This window comes from Muntiacus reevesi, chromosome 4, assembly GCF_963930625.1.
Source record: "Muntiacus reevesi chromosome 4, mMunRee1.1, whole genome shotgun sequence".
NCBI lineage: Eukaryota > Metazoa > Chordata > Mammalia > Artiodactyla > Cervidae > Muntiacus > Muntiacus reevesi.
Window position 1 is genome coordinate 6775444 of NC_089252.1, and position 17726 is coordinate 6793169.

The 17726-nt window shown below is 40.3% G+C and overlaps 1 non-coding gene across 1 annotated transcript; it reads left to right on the forward strand.

The window, feature by feature from the left end:
* The first annotated feature begins 12243 nt into the window (after positions 1 to 12243).
* Positions 12244 to 12419, forward strand: LOC136168137 (small nucleolar RNA SNORA81). Its single transcript, XR_010663285.1, has one exon. It is a non-coding gene; the product is annotated as a small nucleolar RNA SNORA81 (small nucleolar RNA).
* The last annotated feature ends 5307 nt before the right edge of the window (positions 12420 to 17726 follow it).

A 17726-nucleotide genomic window follows, 5' to 3' on the forward strand; every position in this document is an offset into this window, starting at 1 on the left:
CTGCCTTAAACCAGAGTGGTTTTGCTCAAGCCCAGCAAGACATTCCCACCCTGTGCTCAGTCACATCTGACTCTTTTCGACCCCAGGGACTGCAGTTCGCCAGGCTCTTCTGCCCTTGGAATTTTCCAGGCAAGAATACTGGAGTGGGTTGCCGCTCCCTCCTCCAGGGGATGATGCGCATCCAGGAATAGAACCCACATCTCTTGCATCTCCTGCATTGCAGGCAAATTCTTTACCACTGAGTCAATTGGGAAGCTTTCTGAAACTGCCCAGAAATGGCTGCAGAAAAGAAGAAATTAACATACCTCCTTCCCAACGTGGGCTAAACCAGGAGATATTTTGCAAGACTTACGGCCTTTTTACTTCACTTCCTCACCTCCTCCTGCTCTCTGTAAAAGAAGCTGGCATCCAGACACCATAAGATGGTACTCTAGGACTCTAGTCCATCATTTTCTCAGACACCCAGCTTCCCAAATGAAGTCACTATTCCCTGCCTCAACACCTCCTCTCCCGATTATTGGCCTGTCGTGTGATGAGCAGACCGAGCTTGGATTCGGTAACATAAGTTCCCCTTAAATTGTGTGCTTGCTCAGTCATGTCCGACTCTTTGCAACCCCATGGACTCTAGCCCACCAGGCTCATCTGTCCTCAGGATTCTCAAGGCAAGAATACTGGAGTGGGTTGCCATTGCCTCCTCCAGGGGATTTTGCTGACTCAGGGATGGAACCAGAGTCTCTAGCATCTCCTATACTGGCAGATGGATTATTTACCACTGCACTACCTATTTGCTGGCTCCCCTTAGCTTGACTCAACTTACAACAGGGTTCCTCCTGATGTGGGCCCCTGACCTCTATTTTCTTAGTGTGTCTACCTAAGAAATTTTGCATTTGTAAATTGTTTCAAAACCCCTTTGTGATATAAATTCTTCAAAAGCCTTTTTCAGGTTTCATCACCCAGGAATCTGTCTCCATAGGTATCTGGTAAGCCAACTCGTTTAAAAATGACTCTTCCCACATTCCTGCAGAAGGGGAGGAGCCTAACCCTGACAAGGGCCAACTAGCAAACACAGAGGGTCTAACCACCGTGACCAGTCTCCAGTCCCCACCCTCCCTGACTCTTCACTTAAAAATCCTCCCCTTTTTTCCAGCAGGTCTGAGTTCAGTCTTTCTCCCTTATTGCCACAGTCCTGGATCAAGTCATCTTTGCCTGTTGAACTTACCTAGTACAATTCCTTTGAGACAATGAGATTTTAAATTCAGTTCCAATTGGAACTCCAATTATTGCAGTGGGAATCAAAGTCTTAGGGGATATAATACATCGAGAGAGGAAAAAAAAAAAATCCACAGCATAAGGATTCAAAATTAAGGGCCATGGAGAACCAGAAGTTTCAAGCCTTAATAAACAGCACTGAAATTTTGTCTAATTTTTACAAAGAATCAAGTAAAATGAACAAATATTTTATGGTTAAAGGTATTTAGTGCTTGAGTATTTTAAAAACAAGAAGTCTTGTTAAAAAATAGCTTTATAAAGTTCAAGAGAATTTAAGTTATTTCTCTTGTTAACATTCTTTTTTTTTTTTTTTTTTTTTTTTTTGCTGTTGCTCAGATGGCCTTGGGCCAATGTCACAAAGACACAGTTAAAACACACATCCCTCCACATACAAACCTGACTCTTGAGAAGGGTTAGCTCAACACCTAGGGATTTCAATTCCTAGTTTCATTACCGAATTAAATCCAATTGCAAGTGTTACTTTTCTGAACACAGAAAAAGAATGTTACCCTAACCCAGGATTGATGCTCATCTTCAGTAATTTGCAACCTTCTCTTTGCAGAACAAGCTAATGTTCAGGCGCAGGAATTCTGATGGGAGCTGACACGCCTGTAGGTGTGGGCAGGTGATCTGAAAGCCCACACAGCCCACACTCTCTGATTAAAGTCTGGCATTTGTGTCTCGCTCTTCAGAACAGACAGCATGCTGTCTGGAATTAGAAATATGAAAGACGGGAGGAGCTTCACGCTGTGCGGAGAATGTTTCTTGCCCTCCGGTTTCCAAGAGGTGAATGACTCACCAAACTTTCTTTAAAATCACTTGAATCACTCACTTGTGAGTTCAGGTCTCAATACACCCTTTCCACAACTCTCCACCTCCTGCTCCTCAAACACTTTTATGGCTAACACTTTTCAGTTCTATTTAATGGACAGGCAGTTCTGTTTGGTAAAGCATTAAGGGATTTGCTTATTTTCAACAAGTGTCACTCGTGTAAATTTCATGGCTGTTTTGTAACATGAGATGGTTTGGTATTGATTAAAGAGAACAAAAAAGTATTTTCATACAATGACTTACTAACCATACAATGAGCCCTTTACCACGGGCAGACAGAGTGAGATATAAACATTGACTGTGCCTATTCTTTGGTCACCAGGAGTAATAAAAATAACAGTCTGTTCTTTGTGAGACAATCTAGTTTAAGATGAATGAATTCTGAGTGTCCCGTGAAATGACCTAAGAATTCTTCGTACTTATATTCATAATCATACTTTTCAGATGATCAGCATCATTGACTAAGTCATTTGCCCATGATTATTAGAATAAAAAGTGGCTCTGCTGCTGCTGCTCCTGCTGCTAAGTCGCTTCAGTCGTGTCCGACTCTGTGAGACCCCATAGACGGCAGCCCACCAGGCTCTGCCCTCCCTGGGATTCTCCAGGCAAGAACACTGGAGTGGGTTGCCATTTCCTTCTCCAGTGCATGAAAGTGAAAAGTGAAAGTGAAGTTGCTCAGCCGTGTCCAACTCCTAGTGACCCCATGGACTGCAGCCCACCAGGCCCCTGCGTCCATGGGGATCTTCCAGGCAAGAGTACTGGAGTGGGGTGCCATTGCCTTCTCCGAAAAAGTGACTCACACACTACAAATTCATCCGCTCCATCACTTCACTTTTCTACCTTCTTAGGCTTTCGGCACATCTGTTCGGTTTGCGGCCCCAGGCTGACTTCAGCCTCACTCTTTCCTGAACTGAATTCTATATCAGTCTCATATTTAACCTCCTATAGGACTCCTGATCCTCTAAGAGGGCATTACCCATTTTCCCTGCTGCCACATCACAAGTGGATGATGCCCTGGGGTATAAGGCTCCTGTAGGTGTGTCCAGCTTCTGAGGAAGATTCTTGGGACTAAGGCCAGGTAAACTACTGAAATAATCCATCACTCTTATCAACATTTACAGCACATTTGTTAAGAGCTACTCAGTATGGTTTAGTAAGATTACCACTGATAGTGATAAGTAATAAACCCATTGAATGCCTTTTATAAGCCAGATACTATATTAAGCCCTTTATGTAATTACCATTCTTGTTTTTTGTAGAAACCTTTAGATGAGTCCTGTAATGGCCACTATCCTGATGAAAAAAGTGAAGCCCTGGAATGTTAATAATCTTGGTGAACCAAGCAGCTATTGAAGAGGAGAGTCAGGAACTGAATTCTAGCATTCCAACTCCAGAGACCCAGGCCCTTACACTATTACTCAAGTGAAAAAGCCTCTAGCATTATTAAATGTGCTTTAGGTTTTAAAATACGTGCCAACTTAAAAAGATACATTGGGATGCAAGTGAGTTAGTGGGGAAGGGTGTTTTAGAGATGGTCTTGAATTCAGCCTAATTTACATAAGCAGTAAGTCACTCCCTAGCTATAGCAGTTTATCAGGAATTACGTATTCCTTGCAACACAGTTCTCAGTTCTGATTTGCAATTGCGCAAATGAGAATTGATCCTCATTCATGGTCATCAATTGGAGGACTTGTGATTATGGTGCTGGTCATGTGAAGAACCTTCTGGATGTTCTCATCTCTCTTCCGGCATCCACTCTGCTTCTCCTGATTCAACTTTTGATACTTGTATGTGGCCACATATAACTGAAGGTTCCTCAGAAATTTCTTCATCTGTTTTGTCTTATGTGTATATATGTGTGCCTGTGTGTGTCTTTTTTTAATGAACTTCCAGATGTTCAAGCTGGTTTTAGAAAAGGCAGAGGAACCTGCCTGTTGGCAGATCAAATTGCCAACATCCACTGGATCATCGAAAAAGCAAGAGAGTTCCAGAAAAACATTATCTCTGCTTTATTGACTATGCCAAAGCCTTTGACTGTGTGGATCACAGTAAACTGTGGAAAATTCTGAAAGACATGGGAATACCAGACCACCTGATCTGCCTCTTGAGAAATCTGTATGCAGGTCAGGAAGCAACAGTTAGAACTGGACATGGAACAACAGACTGGTTCCATAGGAAAAGGAGTATGTCGAGGCTGTATATTGTCACCCTGCTTATTTAATTTATATGCAGAGTACATCACGAAAAACGCTGGGCTGGAAGACGCACAAGCTGGAATCAAGATTGCCAAGAGAAATATCAATAACCTCAGATATGCAGACGACACCACCCTTACGGCAGAAAGTGAAGAGGAACTAAAAAGCCTCTTGATGAAAGTGAAAGAGGAGAGTGAAAAAGTTGGCTTAAAGCTCAACATTCAGAAAACTAAGATCATGGCATCCGGTCCCATCACTTCATGGCAAATAGATGGGGAAACAGTGGAAACAGTGGCTGACTTTATTTTGGGGGGCTCCAAAATCATTGCAGATGGTGATTGCAGTCATGAAATGGAAAGACGCTTACTCCTTGGAAGGAAAGTTATGACCAACCTAGACAGCATATTAAAAAGCAGAGACATTACTTTGCCAACAAAGATTCGTCTAGTCAAGGCTATGGTTTTTCCAGTGGTCATGAGTGGATGTGAGAGTTGGACTATGAAGAAAGCTGAGCACAGAAGAATTGATGCTTTTGAACTGTGGTGTTGGAGAAGACTCTTGAGAGTCCCTTGGACTGCAAGGAGATCCAACCTGTCCATCCTAAAGGAGATCAGTCCTGGGTGTTCTTTGGAAGGACTGATGCTGAAGCTGAAACTCCAATACTTTGGCCACCTCATGCAAAGAGTTGACTCACTGGAAAAGCCCCTGATGCTGGGAGGGATTGGGAGCAGGAGGAGAAGGGGATGACAGAGCATGAGATAGCTGGATGGCATCACCGACTCGATGGGCATGAGTTTGAGTAAACTCTGGGAGTTGACGATGGACAGGGAGCCCTGGCGTGCTGCGATTCATGGGGTCGCAGAGAGTCGGACACAACTGAGCGACTGAACTGAACTGATGGTTGATTTACAATGTTGTTGTACTGCAAGAGGAATCAGTTACATACACACATGTTGCCACTTTTTAAAGATTCTTTTCCCATATAGATCATTACAAAGTATAGAGTTCCCTGTGATATACAGTAGGGCCCTATTAGCTATATGTTTAATATACAGTAGTGTACATATGTCAAGCCCAATCTCCCAATTCATCCCTCGCCACTGTTCTGTCTGCCGCTGACTTATCTCCTGCTCTCTCCATTGTGAAAGCTCTTAGAGAGGAGAGGCTAAGAAGTTCCTTCAGCCTCATGATGGAAGAGTTATGGATTAGGCCAAATGGAATGCTACTCCACTGGGAAATCAAGCAATCTCTCTTAATTTGCTTTTTTTTTCCTCCCAGATTTACCCCTAAAATCTGTCCCCTAAGTATCCAGATTATAACTTTGAATCCCAACTTTAAAATTGGGCTTAGCATACAAATGACCTTCACTGTTAATGACCTACATTTTCAACCACATAAGAAATAAGATTGCGCTTACTTCAATTTACTGTCCTAAATATAAAAACCAATTTAACATCATGACTTAATATGCACAGAAGCAAAATTGTTGTTGAACTCTGTTTTGCCTTGTATATTAAAGGGGAACTGAAGGAACCTGGGGATAACAGACTTATTAGGCCTTCCTGGTCACTGACCCTACATCTTCTCATCAATTCATCACTTCTGGTCAAGTTTATAAAACTAGCTGCCCCATTCAGTCATAAAAAAAAAAAAGGCCCATGGATAGGTTTCAAGTGTCTGCCACCTCTGAAATGATATGCAAAATATAAATCATATATGCATATTCACATTTTCATAGAGACGGTTTTGCTTTTATCAGACTCTCTGGATGATTAGTGACTACAAATGATTAAGGATCACTACAGTGCTTATGGAATAAAGGAGAGAAATTGTGGACAGCAGCTCACATCAGATAGCAGAAGGTGAACTTAGATAATATACACCTCCTCTAAGGTTTCAAAGGGTATAACCCTTGCCTCTGACACCATCACTGCCTTAATATTTTGAAGAGACTCAGTTAGATCTCTGATAAGCCACGAAAACATACTCTCATAACACAGCCTGTCTCTAAAGAAAACGCACTCCCCTCACAATGGAAAGAAACAAAAGGAAGCTAACAGTATGGACAGTGGTTAAGTAAATGCTAAAGCAAAGGCTGTCTTTGGGACAGGTGGCAAAAGTTTCTGCACCTGGGTTAAAACATTACATTTGGGTTGCCTTCTCTAGGATGCCAATACTCACTCAAGATCACTCAGAAACCATGAGTTATAACAGTGCTGGGTCAGGCTTCCCCGGGGCTCAGTAGTAAACAGTCTGCCTGTCAGTACAGGAGACGCAGACCTGATCCCTGGTGCAGGAAGGCTCCATGTGCCCCGACTAAGCCCGAGCACCTCAAGACCGAACCTGTGCTCCCGAGCCCATGAGCTGTAACTACAGAAGCCCCCGCGCCTAGAGCCTCTGCTCCGCAACAAGAGAAGCCTCCATGATGAGGAGGAGCCTGAGCATCGCAACTAAAGAGGAGTCCCCACTTTCTGCAACTAGTGGAGATCCACAAGGCAACGAAGACCCAGCACAGCCCTAAATAAGTACATAAAAATTAAAGAGAAAAACAGCAACAGTGTGGGTCAATAGATAACCAGGAACGACACAGGATCCCACAAGATTTTCTTTTTTTCTGGAGGAAAACAATCCAATTTTATTCCACAAATTAAGAATGAATTAAATCAAATCTGAGTTAGCAATAAAGTCAGCCAACACAAAAGCAATAAACAGATTGAGTCCCAAGGACTGCAGCCAATAAAAAAGAGGAAATACATCATCCATATAGCTGGATGAGGAAATAAAGGACAGAATAAAACAAGAAACAAAGAGGTCCCCAAATTATCCAGGCAGAACTGGAAAATAACTGAAAAGAACTTAGGAAATAAAAAGTTGAAAATAAGTTCATTTGTATCATTGCATTTTTAGATTCCACATTGAAGTGGCATCATATGATATTTCTCTTTCTCTAACTTATTTCACTCAGTATGACAATCTCTAGGTTCATCCGTGTTGCTTATTTACAAAACAGAAACAGACTAAGACTTAGAGAAAGAACTTACAAGTACCAGGAAGGAAGGGGGGTGTAAGGAAGGGGGGAGGAAGGGACAGTCAGGGAGTTTAGGATGGACATGTACACACTGCTGTGTTTAAGATGGATAACCAATAAGGACCTACGATATAACACAAGGAACTCAGCTCAATATTCTGAAACAGCCTAAATAGAAAAAAATGTGAAAAAGAATAGATACGTGTATATGTGTAACTGAATTCACTTTGCCATACACCTGAAACTAACACAACATTGTTAATCAACTACAAATAAAATGTTAGTCACTCAGTCTTGTGCAACCCCATGGACTATAGCCCATCAGGCTCCTCTGTCCTTGGGATTCTCTAGGCAAGGATACTGGAGTGGGTTGCCATTCCCTTCTCCAGGGGATTCTCCTGACCCAGGGGCTGAACTCAGGTCTCCCACACTACAGGCAGATTCTTTACTGTCTGAATCAAATCAACCACACTCCAAAACAAAATAAAAAGGTTTCTTTAAAGATAAAAATTAAAATATCTGAAAAAACTTTAGAAGGGATTAATGGATAGACTAAACCAAAAGGGAGAGTATTAATACATATTAATTATACATAATTAATATTAATTTTAACATTAACATTAAATATATTTAATTAATATTGAATATGTATCCACTGGCTTGATTTTATTAATTTTAATTAATTTTAAATAAGTTTTGCTTTTAATTTATTAATTTAATTTGAAATCTGACTTTAATATTTAATTGATATTAAAATGTATTAATTAATACATGTTTCTGAAAGAAAATCGCGGGTTAAAACACAAACTGACGGAGATAAATTTGGAAGAGTAGTCGAAGAACAAAGAGAATATAATGAAATCATCTAACTTACATCCAATGAGAGCTTCAGGGGAAGAAAAGAGAATAGAGAAAGGAAATTGAAAAACTAGTGCTTGGGAACTTTCCAGAACTATTGGTATGACCAGAATCCAGAGGTATATTAGGCACAGCATATAACATGGAAGGATAAATAGAAAGAAATGTACACCAAGACACATTGTCATGAAACTTGGGAGCCCAAAATAGAGACCTTAAAGCATTCATGGAGAAAATAATATACAAAGAAACGAGATGGCAACAGTTTCCTCTCACAGTGTATTATTGAGACCAAAATAAGACACAAGGTAAGATATCTTTAAAGTGTTGATAAAGAAAAACTGGAAGTCCTCACTAGTGTATCCAGCAAAATGTGGAGGCCAATGAATAAATATATTTTCTGATAAAACTGAGCTAGTCTATTAACTAAAGCACCAGAAAAGTAGGATTTTAATTAGACTCTATAGTTATTTTCTACTTAAAAAAATTAATTTAACAGTTTCTTACAAAACTAAAGATAGTCTTACCATAAGATCCAACAACTGCATGCCCAAGTATTTAACCATTTCTTTTTTACATTTTAATCTATAAGAAACTACCCTACAGGCCAAAAGTTGGAAGCAACCAAGATATTCTTAAATAAATGAATGGATAAACTGTGGTACACTCATACAATGGAGTATTATTCAGCAATAAAAATAAATGTGTTGTCAAGATATAAAAGGCAAGCACGAACCTTAAACACACACTTAAGTGACAGATCCAATTTAAAGAAATTATATACCATAGGAATCCAGTTACATTACATTCTGGAAAAGGCAAAACAGACAATAAAAAATCAGTGATTCCCAGAAGTCTGGGAAGGAAAATGAAGAGTGAATAGATAAAACATCAGATAATTTTAGGGGAGGGAAATTATTCTGTCTGATAATGTAACGATGGAGATTTAATATTACCCACTTGTCAAAACCAGAGAACTTTATAGCACAAGGAGCGGTTCTTAGTGTAGCCAAGTTTTAAATAAATCACTGAGGACTTGGAGTGAGATCAGGAAGAAATGCAGACTGACAAGGGAATCTACAGGAAATCAACCCCGAATATTCATTGGGGTTGAGTATGAATTCATATTGCTGAAGCTCCAACAGTCTTGTTGGATCCAAGCAAAGATCTGACCCATTGCAGAAGACCTTGATGCTGGGAAAGACTGAAGGCAAAAGGAGAAGGGGGTGGCAGAGGATAAAATGGTTGAATTGTATCAGCGACTCAATGGATGTATTTGATCAAACCCCCAGAGGTAGAGGAGTCTGGCATACTATTGTCCATGGGGGCTACAAAGAATTGGACACTATTTAGCGACTGAATGAGAATAATTATGAATGTATGAAACAACTTCATCGAAGGAGATGAGATATAAGTAAGGTAGGTAACTTCAGAACGGAGAACCCGGCCAACACTACCTTAGCCAGGAGATCAAGGCAAGCATCAGTGGCAACCATGTTGATGGTACCCTTGATCCTCAGTATCAAAAATGGCCCTTCACCTCTGTAGGCTTCTTTCCCGAGTCTCATTTGCCCCCAAATCATACAACTCCCAACAGAGGGCATCCTTCAATATATCCAACACTCCTTGAAACTGTCCATGTCGTTAAACAAAGGAAGTCTAACGGTCACAGCCAAGAGAAATTTAAGGAGATGACAACTACCTGTGATGTGATACCCCAGAAGGGATCATAGAAAAGACAGGACATGAGATAAAGGTAAAGAATCTGAATGAAGTATGGAGGTTACTACCAATCCATCCCTTGTAACAAATGTATCAACATCATACTAATGATGTTAGCAGGAAATATTGGGTGCGGCATATGTGGGAACTCAGTACTATCTATTCAACGTTTCTGTATTTTTTAAATGGTTTTAGATTTAAAGACAGTTAAAAAATAAATGGAGTGATCAATTCAAAACTGAAGCAAAAAAAGAACAACCAGTAGGTCAGAGTTCTGCCCCTCCACGTCCCTTCTTTGTCTCATCGCTTTTACACCAACGATGGACCACTCAGCATCTCAGGATGTGCTGCATTGGTTTCCAGTAGTGATGGACCGTGGCCTCAGCTGGTTCAGGGATTTAATTAAGAGGTGTTGCTCTGGACTTCTAGCTTTTGGCTAGGGTGCAAAATGATTCATCCCCAGGTAGGGAAGTACAGATTTCCACATCTCAACTTTCTAAAGTATGAACCAACACTGTACCTCAATAGAAAGTTGTGCCAAAGTTTTATTTTAAAAAATCATAGCTTAAGTATAGGATAATCAGTATTTTCTCTATGTATTTGGATTTCAATACATGTCAAGGTTAAAACACTTGTCACCTGCATTGCACACGTGAGGAAATAGTTTTTCTGAAGTAAATTATTCACTCTGCTTTATTATCAAAACATGTTTGCCACTCACAAACATGCCACTCACATGCATTTTTGGTTTCTGCATACAAGTTGAGCAAATACGATTCCCAGTATCTGTACATTGTAATTAAGTTAACCCATTCTCACATTAAGTTGCCATGCTCATGTTAAAGTGTGTAAAGTGTGTTATTCAATATGGGGAGGGGGAGCAACTTAACAAGTTAAAAAAAAAAACAAACATCAAGAGGCAAAGCCAACCTTCAGAGAAGAAATTTTATGCTGCTCAAACAAAACATGCCCTTTTTACTATCTTCCCTTGCTTAAAAATATCTTCATCGATTAAAGCAGTCATCTTTTTGCTCAACAATTTCAATTTTTTTCTTGATGATATAATTTAAAGAATTCTATTTAATTTTGTATCCTAGTTGTCACAAACCAATAATGGGAATGCAGAAAATGAAAATAGGTCTGTCTTGAATACATATGTTTTTTTTGAAATTCAAGATTACTTGTGTTCAGCCTTACAATATATTCATAGAGAGAGAAATGCTTTCAGAAGGCCTCAGAAATAAGTGTTCTATCATCTGTTAAGGGCAACAGATAGTTTAGGAATGTTATTATAAAATATCCCCCTCCATGTTCTGCTTTCTGACAGCCAATCATGTATAATTACAGTAATTCAGCCATCATAACCTCTTCAAAGAATTTCTGAAAAACATTTAATGTTAAAATATCAAACATACATATCAGTCCTCATCTTTTCTTTTTGAACTTATTTTGTTTTGGGATATAGTCAGTTAACAATGTTGTGATAGTTTCAGGTGAACAGCAAAGGGATGCAGCCATGCATATACACGTATCCATTCTCCCCCAAACCCCCGAGGTTTTGAGTTTCTCCTTCTAGAAACTGTGTTCTTGCCTATGGACAAGCCTGGGCAATGAGCCAAGCTGCGCGGGGTGGATGTGGTGCAGGGAGACAGGGACACCCCAGGAAAGGGCGGTCAGGCAGAGGTCACAGTGGAGAGGGAGGTGGGCACCCCCAAGCCAGGGCTTTGGACCAGCACAGCTCACAGAGTCAGTAACAGGCCAAAGTCAGCCCTCAGGGTTGAAGGGCTTTTTTCTTTTCTTTTCTTTTCTTTTTGGGTTTTTTGTTTGTTTGTTTGTTTTTTGGTTTTAACTTTTAGAATTTGACAACTCTTTTTTTTTAAACTAAATTTGATTGTAAATTGATTATGCAGAGGGACAACACTTGCCACCCCAAAATATCTCTCTTGGTGTCTGGATTATTTCAAGCTGAAAACCACTAAGGCCCCCAGAAAACTCCAGGAAGCATCCCTGACTGTCTCACTAACGGCCTAAAAGAATGAAAGTGCCAGTTCCTGGGACAGAGCCATCACTACAGCTTCGGCCAGTCGTGTGGGCTGGTGTGACGGGGAAGCCCAGCAGGGCTGAGAATCTGAGGCCGCTGTGTCCCATGGTCTCTGCCTGGCCCATGAAACATTTATTTATGAAAACATTTTCTTTTCCCTCTCCAAGTAAACTGCCTCCCGCTCCCTTGAAGTCTCAAATCTCAGGCCTCAACATCCTGTGCTCACCTCTCCTCTCCACGGCTATCGCAGAGATGTCATTCTAAATTATGCTCTAAAGCAGATTCTAAATATTGTTCCAACCTTCTTGTATAAGCACTGTGCTAAAATTGCAGAAATCAAGATAACCTTGGTTTTTGTAACAATGCTAGCAGAGTATACACAAGAAGAAGAGGAACTGTACTAGATTGTAAAGACTGGGGTGGACCTCTTCCTTAATGTCCAGTGTCCTTTGTCTTAAGATTTGGTGCAATATGTCTTTAGACCAATCTAATAAATGAGGTTTTAAAGAATGTAAGTTGGAAACAGTTGTTCGTGACTGTTACTTTAAAAAATAAATAAATATTGTTCCATGACCTCCTATTGTCTCTCTGTTCAAACCCACTTTCTTCCTCACAGCCTTCTCATATGCACACAAATAAGTCTAACAAACGCCTGGTCCAGGCTGCATATTGCTCTCACGGAGCTGATAGTCTAGAAGGAGAGGCGAGCATCAAAGTCCAGGAATCAGTCCTTTATCTATTTAAGGTGATAGGATTTAAGAAAGAAAACTAGCCAAGAGAGAATTTCTTTGTGGCCTCATACATATTTGACTTCGTAGTGTACGTAGAATCATAAATTGAATGTAGAAATTCTGAAGCTGATTTCAGTTTAGACCAAAGCAAAGTGTCGAAGGAAAAGGAATCATTTCTCTGTTTGGAGGCTGTCTTAGACTTCAGTTGGTTCTTGGCAGTAAGAAGTACAACAAAATCAATAGGAAAGTAAAGATTATTAGCAATGGAAAAGATCATGATTATTAGATTACTATTTACGTACAGAAAAGGCCAAGTAGATTAACATAGCTCATTATTAAAGACATAGATGCAGATACTTTTTTTAAATTATTTTTTAATTATTTAATTAATTATACTTAGTATAATTCACTTTCAAGGTGTCGTTTCCAATAAAAGACATAAAATAGTTACTTATAAGACCAGTGTGGTAAATATTAGGTTAACATTATATCAACCATCTTTCTAGTGATACAGTATTAGTTAAAAGCACTTTTTAAAACTTTGATACTCGGAAAATGCTGAATTGGTTATCAAGTTATCCTAAGTATTGACGGTTATGAAACTAATTTTACTAGACCAGCTGATAGGTATTTTGCAATCATTTAAGAAGCCATAGGACAGATAAACAACTCTGCCAGATGTGTGTGTCAGAGTAAGTGTGTGTTGTTTTAGCTGAGCCCAGCAACTCCTCCAGGTCATCCTGGGAGACACCCTGAGCAGGGCAGAACATGAAATCAGGTGTTGGGCTCATAGGGAGGACAATTTACTGTGAGCGGTTTTAACTGTCTCAGCAAAAAAAAAAAAAAAAAAAATTTCATGAAAGAAAAAAGTTAACCGCCCTCTCCTTGCAGAAGAGAGTGTTAACAACTTCACAAAATAAACGCTTGCCTTTCTTTAGATTTTATATCATTTTTGTGCAGGCTCTGTGAGATTTTAAAACAATTTTCTGCTTCTTTTATGTGATAACCTGTAAGCCCCTCTGAAAGAATCACAGATTTAAGTGTGTGGTGGGGGAGTGCCAGGGAGGGGAGGAATAAATCATAATCATTACATACAACTAATTTTTAAATTTTCAGATAATGATGTAAACATTAAAAAAAAAAAAACTGTAGATTTCCCTTTCCCAGTCCCTTTCATTGTTACAGCGCTGCTTCTTTACTGTTTCCTAGTTTAATTTTAGGAAAAGCTCAGAAAACTGACATGTATCCAGACTCTGTAAGCACCGCAGGCAGGCAACTTATCAGGCTGTTTACATGGAGACAGTAGCTGTCCAAATACCTCAAAAAAGCTATCACAAGTCATCATGTCATGCTGCAAGTCTATTTTTTGTGAGGGCATATAGGCAGACATTAAGCAATCTGGCAAGAAAATCACAAGAGATAATAACGCATTTATGCTACTCAGTCTGGCTCAAAATTATAGCTGGTGGTCAGTAATACTGTGGCTCATTTGTGCAACTTTTTCTGGAACTCTCCAAATGCAGGAATGTACTAGAAGTGGAGTCAACATTCCCACAAATTAATTGCCTAAATATCTTGGAAGACTGGAAACTCATAGTCAAATGAGCTAGTTTTTAAATTGTGTATTGAGTCAGTGACAATCTATCTGTGTATCAATGCAATCTGTCTTCAAATAACCACTCTCCATAATCTAAACGAGAAGAAATTTTCAATTGATTCAGAAAAAACATGAGGACATTCTTACATGTTTAAACTTACACTTTATCCTAACAGCCTCTTTTCCCTTTTGGAATTTACAGAAAGTTATCAAGAAGGATATCAAGAAGTTATCAAGAAGCTACCACTTCCCTGGTGGCTCAGACGGTAAAGCGTCTGCCTACAGTGTGGGAGACCCGGGTTCAGTCCCTGGGTTGGGAAGAGCTCCTGGAGAAGGAAATGGCAGTCCACTCCAGTATTCTTGCTTGGAAAATCCCATAGACAGAGGAGCCTGGTAGGCCACAGTCCATGGGGTCACAAAGAGTCAGACACGACTGAGAGACTTTAATTAAATTAATTCATCAAGAAGGAAGGAACTATCCAATCCTTTGTCCGCATAGCATAGAGGAAAGGTAACAATTCACCTGCTAACTATGACAGCATACTATCATATTTATAATGATAATCATCCTTTTCCTATTTCTGAAACTGGACTTATTCTAAAATTTAAAAATAAAATGTCGTGTACATTGTGACATTCTGACACCAATTTTTTTTCAGGGTATGAAAGTGTCTTCCCAGCTGACAGAATAATTTTTATTTTTTGCTCTTAGACTTTTTGTAAAATGTGACAATACTTTCATTTAGGAGTCTGGCTTCAGACCCAAACCGTAGAGTGATCAATGCTTTAGGCCCAGTCCTTTGCAATGACAAAGGCTTCTCTTGCCCCCCACCCCCCCACCAACTCCCCCACCAGGTTTGGTGCACACACACACAGCCAGCCCTGGAGGAAGTTTCAGTCAAGGGCTCAGCCGTCCACCCTCCAGGCAGCCCTGCGCTCTGGCCCCAGGCACCTCCACGCAGGGGTGACCGAGGGCCGAGACCCCTCGGATGTGTCTGCTGAGACCCCGGCATGGGAAGCAGGCAGGGATGGGGGGACCTGAAGACGCCTTTCTCCACTGTGACTCTGTAACTCCAGAGGTCTCCTCCCGGCCCTTCCCTCCACCTTCTCCTGACCTTCGTCCAGGGCGCGCTGGGAAGCTGGGCTTCACAGGGAGGTGTCGTTTTCCCAAGTGGCACCAGTAGTAAAGAATCTGCCTGGGAATGCAGGAATCACAAGAGATATGGGTTCAGTCCCCCGGTCGGGAAGATGCCCCGGAGGAGGGAAGGGCAACCCACTCCAGTATTCTTGCCTGGAGAATCCCATGGACAGAGGAGCCTGGCGGGCTACAGTCTGTGGGGTCACAGAGAGTTGGACATGACTGAGTGCACATTCACATTGTGGAGGTGTTTTAGTAGCATTATTTGCAATAATTTTATTGTTTTCACTTATAAAATCTAAGTATCTTTTTGTTCTAATGAGACATTTTAAAAACCACAATTGTTTTGATAACTGAACCTTTGGGCTTATTGTTTTCAGCTTTTGCCTTTACTGGATGTCATGTTAATCTTACTTTTTCTCTTCCATTTTTTTCTTGAAATACCATGTTTTTGGTTCATGTCAATTTACAGAAATTCTGAGAAAAACCAGATTTCTATTCTTCCAATGTTCTCATATTAAAACATGTTTTAAGTTTAGTTTTTTATTAAATGTTGAGAATTTCAATATCCATAATACTCTGCGAATCCAAAAGGAACACACTTTTACTCAGTACCACAGAAGTTTACTGGAATTTTTATTCCAGATTTTTTTCTACTATGCTTTGATTGGTCTAGAAATCCTTTAGACTTCAAATCCACACAGCCTCAGCAATTACATTCTGCATGAAGATTTTTAAGTCTAAGTTCATTGCCAACCATGTTCATGGCCAATACGCTTCCTTAGAATCCATGGTATCTTTGTCTCACTGCTTTTATTCCTGGGTGCATTCTTATGATTTTCTGTTTTTGTTTGGGGCAAAATGGATAAATGGAAAGTAGAAATTTCAGCTTGAAAGCCTATCTTCTCATACAATTTAAATGACAGTTTTCCTGAGTATTATAAACTGTCTATAAGCCTAATAAAAATTAGAAAACTGCAAGATACAAAATGTAGGTGTGTATCATTGTGAACAGTAGGAACATTCTGGAAAACTCTCTAGATTTACTTAGTTTAACAAAGAAATTACAACCCAGTCATTCTATTTCTAGATTTATCAGGAAAATCCCAAATGAACCTTTTGTTCAACCTGCTATATACAGCAATGAGAATTCTGTACACATCCAGATGGCTGTATAAGAAATCCTCTAAGGTTATATGTTGTAGTGGCCAGTTAAAGATGAATCAGGTTCTAGTCAAGTAGTTTAAATGCAGTGATTATACACAATGGAGTATCATAGAAGGAAAAACAATGTACAGATAATTCCCCATCCAGTTATTTCCTGCGTGATAACATACCAAAAGAAACATAAAATTCAAAAAATTCACATAAAAATTCCTAGTAACACATAGATTACCAAGACTAATTTATGAACAGAAAATCTGCAGAGTCCAATAACAAGGTTGAATTAGTCATCAAAAACCTGCCAGTAAAGAAAAGCCCAGGACCAGATGGCTTCATTAGCGAAACCTACCAAGCATTTAAGGGCTTCCCTCGTGGCTCATCCTAAAGGAGGTCACTCCTGGGTGTTCATTGGAAGGACTGATGCTGAAGCTGAAACTCCAATACTTTGGCCCCCTCATGCGAAGAGCTGACTCATTGGAAAAGACCCTGATGCTGGGAAAGATTGAAGGCCGGAGGAGAAGGGGATGACGAGGATGAGATGGCTGGATGGCATCACCGACTCGATGGACATGAGTTTGAGTAACTCCAGGAGTTGGTGATGAACAGGGAGGCCTGGCGTGCTGCGGTCCATAGGGTCACAAAGAGTCGGACACTACTGAGCAACTTTCACTTTCACCAAACATTTAAAAGACGATCAGTGCCAATCTTTCTCAAACTCTCCCACAGTTTGTAGAGGAGTATCATACCCAAACTCATTTTACGTGGCCAGCATTACCTTGATGCTGCTTAGTCACTCAGTTGTGTCTGACGCTTTGTGACCCAATGGACTTGCAGCCCACCAGGCTCCTCTGTTCATGGAATTCTCCAGGCAAGAATTCTGGAGTGGGTTGCCATTTTCTTCTCCAGGGGATTTTCCCAATCTAGGGATAGAACCCGTGTCTCTCGTGTCTCCTGCATCAGTTCTTTACCACAAGTGCCACCTGGGAAGCCCCATTAACCTGATACCAAAGCCAGATAAGGACACTCCAAGAAAAGGACAGACCTTGTGAAGACAGATGTAAGAATTCTCTGATGACGTCAGAGTAGCAGCAAGTTCAGGTAGGAAAAGCCCAGTCTCCATCGCATCTAATGAGTGACATTACAGTGCATTCA